The 15,000-nt window shown below is 36.0% G+C and overlaps 1 protein-coding gene across 2 annotated transcripts in view; it reads right to left on the bottom strand.

Annotated features, from left to right (window-relative positions):
• The window catches only part of ZCCHC7 (zinc finger CCHC-type containing 7), a 164,656-nt gene that overhangs the window by 15,626 nt on the left and 134,030 nt on the right, over nucleotides 1-15,000 (bottom strand). The gene's annotated exons all lie outside the window — the stretch shown is intronic.

The following is a 15,000-nucleotide window of genomic DNA, read 5'->3' on the forward strand; positions in this document are numbered from 1 at the left end:
CACACATACAGAACAAAACCTATGCTAGAACATGCTATGTGCATCAAACATTGCATTTTTGACATTCCAAAATATCATTTCTGAAGGAAAAATACAGGGCTCAACTGCATAGTGCCTACCTCAGATTTATACAAACACATGTCTCCATCTTCAGTAAGGCACAGAACTGCCATGAGCAAGTAAAGTGTAGACCTGACACTTACAAACACCTTCCAAGCCATGTTATTCTTTAATAAACTGCCTGGAAATGTACTGAAAAATGTTGCATCCCCACGCGATCATCAGAGAGAACCCCATCCCAACGACCAAGTCTGCTACAATCCACAAATACCTAACGGAATGATCTTTACAGCAGAGCAGTGGTCCTTGTAAGCTGAGGAGCTGCTTGGCCAGCCACTCCGGAGAGATTCAGGTTCCACCCAACTGATTTAGCAGAGCACCTGCAGGGGGCAAGATGTGTTTCTACTGGTGGTGTACATGCCTCAGTGCGCATTAGAAAATTTATTCCGTTCATTGGAAAAACGATAGGGAACATTGCAATTGAGTAACTTGAAAAGTTTCAACTGCCTATTGACTATTAACAAACATTACCTGAAATCAAGGGCAACGCCTTCTTCCACTGATCACTTTTTAACCAGCCACCATTCCACCTCTGTTTTAAGGCAACAGTCTATTTTTCTGGAGACACCAAAGAACACTGTAAGTTGAGGCTACTTTGGCACCACACAGACTTAAACCTGGAAACTCTCTGTACCGCTTATCCTATATAACTGCCCACCGCAGTTTTCCTACACCTCTGCTAAAGCTGCTGGTGCCAGCCTCTGCTGGTTACAGAATACTGGGCCTAAACGAGATGATCCCATGTGGCAACGGATATGTTCCATTTCACTGGCAGATACCAGTTTCCTCTGCTACCCCTACTTCGTTCTGCTAAGAGAGTGCTTTCCTTCTCTGCTGCCCAACACTGAAACTGCTAATTAAATAGAAAAAAAATTTCCTCTAGGCCACAGGGCTGACCTTGCAGTTCTTACTCAAGCAACCCTTCCAGCAAAGACAATGGATGTGTTTTACATGAGGACTGCAGCTCTAGCCCCTGTGTGTGTGACTTAAAAAAAAGCAAGTAAGGAAGTGTGAAACTGAGGGTGAAACTCATTTACATCAGTGCTACTATGGCTGCTTTCTGAGACCAGGGCACGGTGGTCTGTCAGTGTATCATTACATACTACAGATGTCACTACAATTACATGGCAAAACATGGCAAAGGAAGTGACACAGCAGATGCATTATACAAGCATACTTAATTTCTCTTAAAGATAAGAATCCAGTTGTATTTTAGCATAAGCAATAACAACTTTTGATCGTTCCCCAAATTCAACACTGCCAGTAGCAGCGAACATGTAATGTCACAATTATACTATGATTATTTTTTTAAACCATGTCATGTACCCAGTAGACTTTCACTCCACTGGGTAATTCCTTAATTAGGCAGATTTTTGAAACGTGTATTATGTACACAACAGACCGGAACGTCTCTTTTAGAGTATTCCTAGTCTATCGCGTGATTGCATCATTAGGCCACACAAGCTACGTAGTAAAAATCCATATAAAAAAAAAACATACAAAGCATGATTACTATGCAGGTAAAGTACATAAATATTCTGGCTTAGAAATATCACAGCCACCCAAAGTAACTAGGGGGCCAATTCCTTTTCTTCTTAATTTTTAGCCATTTTAAAACTATAGACATCTAAAAATTTGTTAGTTAGATCCACCAGCCCTTAATATATTTTTTTTTTTAAACTGCACCCAGGATGTAACCTCTTATCACAAGTTATATCTTATAACTGAGTATATGTAGATGTGTCTATAAATCTCAGAACAAGAGACTACATAGCAGAAACAATGAAATAAGTGTTACTGAAGTAGAGTGAATTATATAATTATATTTTCTGTAAACGACACCTTGTAAGTCACAAACCAATGGCTACATATTTTTAATTGCGTAGCCTGGAAAAGCAAAAGCAAACACTAGCAAATAACCATAAAGAGAAATGTAACTTGTTCAATCCATAATACAAGGAGTAAGACATGATAGTCTTCTACAGAAGTGGACATTTCTATGATGCATTTAAAATAGATGCAAATGGCTGCCACTATTTGCTGTGTGAAAAGATGAAACCAAGAGACAAAAAAACTGGAGAACTATACATATGTAAGAAACGAATGTAGTATTTTGATACTTTTATGAATAGGAAAAATACTAAAATATTAATTTTGGATGTCACTACTGTAAAATGGACAAAAAAATCTTCAGTAAGTTCAGAACAGCAATTCTCCCAGAATGCACCAACATTTTCATGGCTTAAAAAGCATCACAATTTTCTCCAAAGGTGGTGACATTTATTCACTGGTCCATGGCTAAATTTCACATGCAATGTAAAATGTTATTTAAATAGGGCGGTGCATTAAACTTCAATTGTTTCTCACGTAGCTCTCAATCTACAGACCCATCTTTCCTCTATTTTAATTTTAAAGTAAGTTAGCAAAGGCTTCCTTCTTAATCCCCAGAGACTACCTATATAGTGACACAAATGCACAAATTTATGACAGTAACATAAATGTTTCTCTGAAGTAATGTGCAACATTAAGTGAAACCGTTTCCTGGAAGATATTACAGGTATCTATATTTTATTTGCCATCTTAAACATATCTGGGTCTTTATGACCTTATTTTTAAAATGTATTTCCTTTTTATATTTCCTGGTGCAAATGGACTGCATAAATAAGCAATGTGCTATGAGGCTTCAGACTAGCCGATAAACCCTTTCAATTTTCATGCCAGCTTCTTCTTTTGTAATTCAAATCTGGCTGGAAACTGGCAGCTCTGAAAACTGAAACAAGCACTGCCACAAATACCTTGTAATGCTATCGACCTTGTCTGCCCATGCAGTGAGAAAGGGGGCTGCATATGTGTCTGCAGTCATCCAGATAACACAACTCATTTTTTTGGGGGGGAGTGAGGGGATAACAGAAGCCAGCCCCGGACTGTGCACCAAAAGCAGTCATTACCAGGCAAGCTGTAGAATAAGTCTCTTCAAAATACACAGCGCATTTAAAAACCATATACAGGGCTCAGCCATTGCTTTCATTACCAATTTTAATTTAGCTCCTTCAGTTTGCCAGCCAGATAAACTCTTTAGTGCTGTTTTTTAATCTATTTGCCACATTTTCTGTTTAAGATTATAGTAATATGGGGCAGGAAAAGGAATCACTCTTAGAGGAAATAAAGAAACAGATCCGCTTATCAGCACCCATCAGAAAGTTCATTAATCAGCCAGGCTTTGTGCCCCCTAAATTGAAAGGTTAAATAATCCTCTCAGGAATATTTCTAGGCACCTCCGCCAATTGTCCGGAGAGGAGCTGCCATTCACAGCACTCTGGATCGGTGACAGGGTATTTTACTACTGTTTGGACCCCAAACAATGATGGACAAATGGCCTGGCTTACGAAGAAACCTTTTAGTACAAGGATGCAAAAGGACCACAAGCTTTAGTGTGAGCTGAGGGTGGAGGGAGAGATGGCGGGAGGAGTAGGAGACATATATGGATCCCTGGATATTTTATTTGAATGTTTATTAATGTAGCTATCAAATGCATGCATATACGCATGTGCGTATGTGTGCACGCACGCACACGCACACACACACACAACACGCCCTCCCCACTACATGCACACTCAAACCACTCAGAATATGCATACTTATACAAGCATTTGTACATTTATCTGAACACAAACATTTGCAATGCTTGGAAAATTAGGAGTTGAACAGAACTGAAGCTTGGTTATAGCTATTAGCTAATACTCTGGGGAACTAAAGAAACCCCAAGGTTTTAATTTTTACTGTCATTCTAAATGATTTACAGCTTCTTCCCCCTCACCCTTCTAAACTATCTCTGGTCTGCTGGAACACTGTTAACCATCGTTTCAAAGTAATGCATCTGTAATAACCTTTTTGCAGAAAAGGAAGTATTTCTTTAAAATATGGTAGACTATGAAAACCAAGCGTAATATAATAGTAGCTGAGTACAACTGAGTCCAATAAAATGTATCTCAGTCCTTTATAGCTGGGTTTTTTTATTGGATACCTAGGAACACGTTGTAACTAAAGATCCCTATTTTAATAATATATCAGGTAGGTGTCAGTCTGTATTGCCTTCGACTATACTGATAAATGAAGGCATACACTACATTTAATTCATCAGACTATTACAAAGAGAGGGTCATTTCCTTGTATTTTTGGCACTGGCACATGACGAATATGATTACCAACTATACAAGTTAATGGTCATTTGGCAGGAAGCAGCATCTACAATTTGGTAGCTGCATCCAGATATTGTATCTATCTCAAACAGAAACCTGGAAATTATTTTTATCTGGCTATGTAATTTATTCCTGCTATTTTTAAATTGCCATCAAAGAAATATTTGATGCACACAGCAAAGGTAATCACTGGCCAAACAAATTCAAACTGTTTGTACATGAACTTCTTTGAAACTTCATATGGTGCTAAATGTCTTTCCCATATACCCATTTCTATTAAAGAAGTCTTAATACCTGTAGCTAGATTTTACTTTGTAACATAATTAGGGGCACTTTGTTTACTAGCTTGTCTAAAATGACTTAAAGAAAAGCAAAAACTATTTTAATTTCCTCCAACACCGATTAAATCAATACTTCACTGACAGTAATCATGTGCCAAATCATCCTTTCGAAAACGTCTATGCCCTCTGTCTCCCTCTCTAACACCCTGAGTATCACCATCAGAAAAGCAGCATCAGTGGGCTCTCGTTTGACCATGGTCTCTGGGCTGCCCAACAGTCAAAGTGAAACTGTATATGACTGCCAAATCCACTATATCTAAATGAACAGAATAATTTCAACCCAACCTCTATACAGACAGAAAATAATATAACACCTAACTTTTTAGAGCCATTATGACAACATGCGTTTTCTGAGAAGCCCTATTCTGTATCACTGGTTATTTAAAATGCCAGGCAGCTACTTACTAGTAGACTTAATAGCACTGTCAAGAACAAAACAAAGCAAGATGCTATATGCAGTCAGCATCGTTTGCTAAATGCTCCTCATAGAAGAATGTGTCATTGGTACAGCTCTAAGACCAAACAGATTAGAATCCACTGCAGATGCACAGATAAAGCAGTAATGGAAAATATCCCATCCAATCATACACAGACCAAACAGCAAAATCAAATGAGTAATTAAAAAAATGTATGTCGAATTCTGGTGGAGGTGCAAACAAACATCCAATAGAAGCAATGTCACGGGCGATTTAAACCTGAGGCACTGCTGAAGCAAAGAAAATAACACTGCATACCCATATGTGCACTTTTGAGAGTTAGAGCCATAGCTTCTTGGAATTAATTTACTGTACGTTACAAACACAACCATCATATTAAAAAGTTAAAAGATGAAGATCTAACTTCAATCCACAGAAGCCAAATTATTCAGAGCCAAGACTTCTTACTTTGTCATACATATTTATTTGAACACATGTGATCAATCAGATCACCTACTGTTCTGAGACTTCTCAAATACGGAAGTAAAATGCTTCCCACTCAGCCTGCAACTAAGCTCTTTAACTCTTATTTTAGGGGTCTTGGGGTTATATTTTAATTACTTTTATTTAATTAAAACAAAACCAAGACAAATCTGTCAGAGGTAGTAACTTCATTGACATGACAGGCCCCACCTAGATGTGGTGGTGGTGGTACTGATGTGACAGACTGCTTGAAAATAAGTCCGTGAATATTTTTAGGGAATCAGTTTGTAGATGATTAACATGATGAAGCACAACATTAGGAAGTCATGGCCTAGTATGTTTGAGTGCTTAGGTGCTCCTTAATACATGGTTCATTGACAAGATAAACTCACAGCTCCAAAACAGCAATTACAGCCCACCACATACATTTCTACTAAAAGAGTTAAATACACATATTAATTCGTGTAGTACACCAGCCATAACCTCTCCTTCTGGGTCAATGAATACTCTTGGCCTTTTAACATGCAGATTATTTATATGTTGTAGTGCAGTAATTTTAAATTATATCATTTACAGACCATTACTCAGTGGACAACTGACAAAGAAAAGGAGCCATTATTATTATTATTGACATACAGACTCAAAATTCTTATGAATCTGAACAGGATGTCCATGTTTAAGTCAGCAGTTTGTATCTTTAAATTTTTGATTTTGCAATATTCAATGGCATTAATTAACTTAAAACAGCAAGCTGCAGCAACATGTACATATTTGAAATTAAAAATGTTTATACCTAGATTTTATATATGAACAATGTAAAATGTACTTTTCATAAACCATTAGATAAAACCTCATGCATTTCAGCAAAATTTAGTAAACTTTGCTTCTGTACTCACAGCTTGTATGTCAAGATTCAAAAAAACAGTACATATTTACAGTAATATAGATAACAACGAATGAAAATATATACCGACAGACACTCTTTCCATAGGGAAATGGCACAAAATTATTATACTCTGTCAGAATAAAGGCGGTACGCATACGATGCAGCAAATCTTACTCTAACTTTCCGTCTACCAGTATTTACCTTACTGTTCAAATGATAAACACTTGCCAGCACAGAAATGAGCTAACTGTATGCCTAAATGTATATTTTTTAATGAAACAAGGTAAAATGGTCATCAGCACTGTAAACACTACAAAAATCATTGTACGTTAATCCTTTTATAGTAAAATGAAGTTGCTGGTGGTTACATGAGGGAGAAACCCTTTTGATAATGATATCTAAACAACAATTCTTTTTTCTACTTTAAATAACTACTTATCTAATAATTCCAGCACATCACAAAATTAATGTATGATGAAAATAAATTAATACAGAGTAGTTTAGACATAACGAACACAGAGATTTCTTCTCCAGTTTTTGTATTTAAATATTTGAGGTACGTGTCATCCTTTCCCATTTATGTGAAATCCAGCCATTGGGATCATAGATAGATAAGCACGCTGAACAAGAGCCTTCAAAATTAAACAGATGTTATTGTTAATTAAAATAAACATACATTAATTTACTCCCCTTTTAAGTCAGGGTCCTAGACTCCTACTCCACAGAAAGTACAGAGTTCCTTGGATAGTATTATGCATTCAGAAGACACATGAAGTCACAGACTTCCTAAAAGACGAATCTTAACAGATACGAAGTGGGTCTTTGCCACAAAAGCTTATGCTCCAAAATGTCTGTTCGTCTATAAGGTGCCACAGGACTTCATGCTGTTCTTAACATACTGAAATAGTTCAAGGGGCTGTTGTACATACGAGTACAGAAGTTTGCAAGGAAAAGGGTAAGTCTCTTCCCACTGCAGGATTGCTTCCCACAGCACACTAAATCACAACTTGTCATCAAGGCTCAAGCTGCACCACATCACTCCCCTACCCTATAACACACAATCACCTGACTTCAGCAGAGAATATTATGGAAAATAGTCAGAAAAATAACTATTGTGGAATGATTTAAATAAATAACCGTTCATTATCGTGGCACTTGCAGGTTCATAGTCCAACAAGGTTAACCTTCACAGGCACAGGATCAATCAGCAATACTGAATTCTGAGAGATGCTCTAACAGTGGGCATAGCATGTGGCTAAGGGCCAGATCCTCAGCTGCTGTAAATTAACAGTGCCCAACTGAACAGCTAGGACAATTTACATTCAGCTGAGGATGTGGCCAGAGGTATAGAAAAACATCTGGAACAAACACAGTACCATGGTGACACGTTCCAGAGGGGTCGCCCTGTTAGTCTGCTTCAGCAAAACCAAGGAGGAGTCCTGGAGCATCTTAAAGACTAACAAGTTCATTTTAAGCATAAATTTTTGTGGCCTGGTGCCCACTTCATGGCAAAGAGGGATCCAGACCAATAAAGCTTATGGCCAGATAAATGTTGGTCTTTAAGATGTCCCAGGACTCCTTGTTGTTTTTACAGTAACTTTTAAGGTGCCACTTAAAAACATCTGCAACTGGAAATTCTACTGTCTTCTTTAGTAAAAACAAAACCTGGTTTCTCTCATACTTCAATTATTTCTCCTTATAAGTAATTAGCTGCTTCTAGTTCTAAAACACTATTTTTCTGCAAAAGTTCATAAATAGTACATATTTGTGATATTCAGAAGTTTAACATGATTTTTTTCTTATGTGTCATGATCACTCATTTTGCCAACAATACTTTAAAATGCAGTTTAAATTAAACTCTGGAAAACAGTCAACCATTTTAACAATCAATCAATCTCACCCATACCTGTAATATCTATTTTGGACTCATTAAAGTCACTTTGTATAGAATAACCTAGCTTGTTAATTTATATCTCAAATATATCAGGGTAGCCTTTTATAGCCTTTGGCTATTTGGGAATGAGACCAGCCCGAGGCATTCCCAAACATGACAACAGTAAATGGACTCTGAATGAACTTGGCAAAAGATCTGCAAGTAAGGAAGAAAGATCCATTAATAGGAATACACTATTATACACCGCAAAACAAAAACTAAACGAGAAAAGTTTCTAGTTTAACTAATAAATCTGTCAAACCAAACCACTCCTGACATAGAATGGAACAGTTTTGAAGCACAAAACATTCATGCAAACCTCTGCCAAGGACCACACACATGTAAAAGCAGGAAGGATGAAATGTTCATAAACATTCGATGATAAAAATAATTCTACCAATTATTATTAAAAGTTTGGAACATCTTCCTCCTAAGCTAAGCAGGTTTCAGCATAAATTCTCAAGACGTGAGAACTTCACAGAACCAAACATCCTGCACCATTCTGTAGTCCTAAGTACAGATACTCTTTTTGGTTTTTTTCCGTTGCTCAGAATATCGCAAAGCCGTCCTCATTCCAGACTCAAATGCCTTACAATTCTGGGTTCTTGCCACTGTAAGCCAGCCAGTAAAACAGGTCTGAGAGTTCTGAAACATAATTTGCAATGAGATGTGGTGTGTCTCCGAAGTGAGTGAAAAATATACTGTCTATGTGATTTTCAACAAAAGTAATATTTTATATTTTCTTAAAACAAGGAGATGGCACTCATCAGCTGGTGAAAGGTAAGACAATCTACATAATCTTTACTAAGCCACTGCTCTAGAAATCTTAGGTCAGGTAACTCTAGAGAAGATGGTATGTCAGTCTGTCCCAAGTGTCTCAAATAAATAATTGCACTCATGAGTCACAGGTCATCAAAACTGGAGAACAGCAAGTTTTAATTTCGCCATCAAAATATTTTATTCCATTCTTTGTCTGCACAAAATCTGCAAAGCCTGCTCTAGTTTCCAGAATGTTCAGCTCTCCAGATTAGATATTTTTCACACTCTATTTAAAAAAAAAAACCAAAAACTCTGTTGGAACTCTCACTTTCCTTTTTCAAGGGTTTCAGTTGATCTGAGTCTAGACTGCTTACGTTTTTATTTCGGAAGGAAGGTGGCAGGCCATGTAGAATTTTAATAATGGCACACAAAGAAATCAGAGCGCAAAATTTAAACATAAAGATGCATTGTCCCTTCACGTCTTTTACGTGCACAGGCTAAAACAGCAAATTTCTGGTTCACCTTTTTTATGTAAGTGGATTAAAAGTAAGATTAACAAACTGTCAGAAAGCGTGTTAAATGCTAGCCTCCACTGGCTAAAAATCCTGATGGCTGTGAAACTCTGTTGGTGGCCATCTTGGGCTAGGCGTTGTAATATAAATGAGACTAACAGAGAAAGGAGATGGGGGAGGGGACCCTTACTGTCAGAACACTGGAAGAGGAAGTGGGGGATTATCAAGGATGAACTATCTTTATGGAAAGAACCCACCCAAAAACAGCAGGAATTTTGTTAAGTTCAGATACACATATGGAGAATACGTGAGAAAACAAAAATCAAACTATGTTTTGTCCATCTGTTGGGATTTGCCTTTCCTTAGTTTTTCTACATGCATTTCCTGAAGACCATATTGGCATTTGAAAGATTAATTTCTATTTCATTGCTGTATGTAGATTTTATTCGTGGATTGCATTTGCTATATGCTTCGATGTATGCAAGTATGAATGAATGAAATTACAATATCGTAAAGTACAACGTATCTAGTCAGAAAAAAATGAAATTATACAAAGTGAACGCAAATTTTATTTTATTCCAAAACCTTTTAATAGCTGTCCATGTCTTTCTTCGTGCTTAATGTCCTGTGCCCCATATCATATGACTATAGGATATGTTTTGTCTCATTTTTCATCCCAAATCATGTAAAGGAACGAACACACACACACACAATATTTTGCATCATAAACAAAATATTGTGAGTTATTTTAAAATATTCTTCATTGTGCATTTTTCATACTTATCCCTTATTGGACTGAAAGGCAAATGCTTCAGTTAAAAAAACAAACTAACAAAGCTCAGTCCCACTAATTTAAACTCTTTTAGTATACTCAGTAAGCCAGTGGTTCTCAGCCAGAAGCATGCAAAGGCCTTGCAGAGGGTACGCAAATTCATCTAGATATTTGCCTAGTTTTACAACAGGCTACATGAAAAGCACTAGCAAAGATCATACAAATGAAAATTCCATACAGTGACTTGTTCATGCTGCTCCATGCGCTATGCACGGAACGTAAGCCCAATAGTAATTCCCAACTGATTTCTTTTCTAATATGATACAAATGAGTAAGGGAACATTTTTTCCAACAACAACATGCTGTGAAACTTTTCAATGTCTCATTTTATAAGCAAGTCATTTTTAAGTGAGGTGGAACTTGGGCAGTTAGGAAAGGTTGAGAGCTAGTGCACTAAGCTATTCACAGATTTACAGATTCCCAGGCCAGAAGGGATCACGGTGACCATCTAGTCTGTCCTCCTGCATTGCACGGGTCAGAGACCTGCCCCCCAATAATGCCTAGATAAGATTTTTAGAAAAACATCAATCTTGATTTTAAAATGGTCTGTGATGAAGAATCAATCCACCATGACCATTGGTAAATTGTTTCAATGGTTAATTACTCGCCCTGTTCTCAACGTTTGCTTACTTCCAGTTTTAGTTTGTCTAGCTTCAACTGCTGCCCATGGGATTGCCTCTCTCTGCCAGAGGGAAGGTGAACCAGGTTCAGTCTAGAGCCAGATGTGCATAGGTCTATGTGAATGTTTCGGATGTACGCCACAGTAGTGGTTACCTTCTGAAGAGGGAAAGGTTCCTGTAGAACAGCAGGGATGTCTGCTACTCTAGTGTCTTTAGGGTAGCGCTCACTATGTTCAAGAAATTTTCCAGACTCTCCAGAAGGCTTGGCCGTGGTCCCAAGCACTTCACAATGCACAGCTATATTCTATACAGTCAAGACTGAGTATAAATCTGTTTATTTGTAGGTGTGCAGGTCTGTAAGCAGTGTAAAGTTACCTAACAGAGGAGCTGCCATTGGGAAAAATGGGATCAGATTAAACATGCAGAGCATTTATAGGGCAAACAACAAAGCTGAAGAAAATTATTTGAAAATGTAAGCTACAAGATATATCCTGTTTGTCACCAGAGTGGTTTCACTGACTTCAGCATGGACTATTTTTGCAACTTCAGTGAGAAGGGTTTTTCCTAGGCCTGTATCTGTTTGAAGCAAAACATTCCATATGAACACATATACAATTCTAGTTTGGGTTGGGAGTCATCTATAAGCAGAAATGAAAAACAACATAAAGATAGAATTTAGGAGCGGGGTAGTATTCTGAAAGCAAATTGCCGTGATTGAAACTGCTCTTGATTATAACCTGATAATGAGCACGATGGTATGTTCTTTGGAAAACAGATTGCATCCTTCTGATTTTGCAGTTCATCCAGCAACGCGAGGCCAGCAATCCCAATTGGTGTCTCTGGCTATAACCATAACATAAATCTTACATGACAATAATACTTTCTCAGTCAAAGTTATAGGTAGGTTTCCCATGGCTCTGGGAAAATGGACTGTAGGGCCGAACTAGTTGCAGGGGCCTTTAAAAATTCCTTTTTTTGATAGAATAGTGATTCTCCACGTGTTAACTTTATTTATGTCAGGACAAATAATTGTGAAATTATTTTTACTGGATTTTGAAAACTTTTTGTATTATGCCCCTCCTTCTACTATGAGCTCATGATAACAAGTTTGCTAAATATAGAGTAGTGTATCATCACTACCGTTTATTGCATACAGGAAACAATGAAAGGGAAAAAAATCCATAAACTATACTGACAACTTCATTTTAATCTTTTCTGAAAAAAGAGAAATATACAGAATAGGCACAATAAAAATTATGTAATCATGTTTTAAATCATCAAAATTGGTCATTAAATATTACCCTAAGTCACAATGTGTGAAGTGACTAATGTTTTAATGACAGATTAATTTTATAGAGTAATTCTACTTGTAATTGAAAGAAATTTCAAGAACTTAACTTTATCCAGTTATAAACCTTTGATCATCACAGAGCATTTACATCTGCCGCCAGCAAGAGATTTTTGACAAGATTAAATAGTTTTTTCAGCATTTCAAAATTTCCGACTGTAATAGATTGAACAAAAAATCTAATACCAACCCTAACAGTGGCAATGGAATTATTTATGACACATTGCTCGTTACACTAAAGTGCAAGCTCTACGACAAGTCAATAGATGGCAGTCCACCTCTTAGTAAAGAGAGAGATAATGAATAAAATCATCAGGAGCGTCACAAAGAATTGGGTTCTGTTGTTTTCAGCAAGCTTTTAGAGTGCTTAAGAAAATTTTCACAATGTATGTGTATTTAAACAATTTTTATAGGGCCCTTTGGCAAAATGGTATGATGTAAATAATTTTAAAAGTTTAGAAACATGACACACTTTTGTATAAAATATAACCATTGCTCTCCTGGGGTCGATGATATAATGGCATGTGTATTATCAGTTTTCCATTTTCCCAAAATTCAGTTTGACCCCAGCAGTTAATTTGCTACATTTATTGTGAAGGTGCGGAAATCCCTGAATCTACCATTAATACATATGCCTATAAAGATAAGTGCATATTCTCCAAAAATAATAAATGCAAGAATTTTTCTTCTCTTGAATTTTTTATTTAGAAATCTTTATTTGTAGCAAATTTTGATGGAATTGTAAACTGAAGACTACAGTTAAACAATGGAATGACTATTTGAGAGCAAACAACTTTCAGTGATACTTAAGTAAAAGAAATATACAACAACTCTATTCTAACGCTTTCAGCATCATTGGTGGATATTATTTGCTTCTGTTGTGGTTTAGAGATAGAGAAATGTTTAAAGTGGAAAAAAGCTGACTGACATATTTAAGTAATTTAAATAACATCCTCTTGAAATTTAGCTCTATTTTAAATGTCTAATATGTCTACTGTCAACTGACGTTTTTAAAAAAGTATAACCTGATTATGTTTTAATTAATGCAGTTGTCAAAACTGATTTTCACAGAAAGATGATATATAAATAAAATATCAAATTAAAAGCCTAATGTATAGTACTAAATAGCAAAGGAATTTATAAGAAACAAGGTAGTCTACATATTTAGTAACAACATAGGAAATATTTATATGTATGTGTATGTGATCACATTTCAAAATACTCTCTCACAATCACACAGTACCCCAAAGCACTGTTTTTTCAAATTAATTAAATTTTCAATATGGCATTTCCATGCTTAGCTCAAAATTTTTAAAGTAAATCTTCTTTGGGTGGATATTATTAATTTCACACCACTGAAAGTGTAAAGTCGAAATACTTTCCCTAAGAATTAGCTGGCCACAATTCCTCATGGTGAAACAGGTCAGATCGCTCGTCAGTTACTGCAAGGAAGAATCCATTTTCAGCCTTTTAATAAGTAAGATTTTTGTAGTGTTGATTATAGCTCTTTTCCTGGGTAACTGTTTAAAGCCGAAAGCAGACCTGAACAACAAAATATATTTTGACATTCACTGAAGTCTAATTCATCATCACATTATTGTATGAATACATCCATGCAATGCTTAGATTCCAAGTTCTGTCAGGGATCTCACAAGCCATTTTAAACACTTCCTTTTCTGGAACATGAAGAATTTAAAAGGATTTAATCTTTTATTTTGAATATCTTTACATAAATAAAGCAAATGGTAAAGTAAAATAAATGCATCTAAACCCATTCTTATTATATTTGCTTTCATCTGTTAATTTAAGTGAAAAGAAAATAATTCATACAGAAATGGAAATTTTCAAAGTGCACGTTTAATAAACAAAAAACCCACAAAACCAAAAAACGTAAGCACAAAAAGCACAGGAAAGAATTTATTTTTTGCTATTAAATACAGCTTCTAAAACAGAAAAGAGTAAGCTTCAACATATTGAAAAAGCATAGGGAAACTGATTGTAAAGTACATCCTATAGCAGTATTCCCTTATTTGCAAGAAAAACCTCAAAACCACAGCACAGCAAAAAGGCTTGGACAAACTTTTCTACTTTGTAGAACTGTGAAAGGATGACAGTGGTTATAAAGTTATTCCAATTAAACACACATTTTCTTTATGTTGAAAAGAAGTAATAGCCAAGGTCTAATTTTTTTACAGGTAAATGTGTGTTGTGTGTGTATACATATATTTAATGTTTGTAGAGTGGATCAATTGGACATTATGCCCAACAAGTTAAAGATTTTTTTTCATACTTTGAACTAGTTAATATAGGAGCAGTTTGTTAAAATTTTCCTTGCATTCTGCAGACAAGAAAAATATAAAAACTGAATAATATTTGTAGCATGTAGCGGTTTTTTTTTTTTTTAAATAACCAAAGACCAACTAAACAGGAGCCAGAGGAGAAGTGGCAGTTGATTTCTTCTTCAAGAGTCATGTACACAGGTTTTAAAATTTATTTAAAAAATTCATATACCATTCTCTAGGTAAGGTTTTTAAATTCAAAATTAAAGAAA

Source organism: Carettochelys insculpta, chromosome 5 (genome assembly GCF_033958435.1).
Source record: "Carettochelys insculpta isolate YL-2023 chromosome 5, ASM3395843v1, whole genome shotgun sequence".
NCBI lineage: Eukaryota > Metazoa > Chordata > Testudines > Carettochelyidae > Carettochelys > Carettochelys insculpta.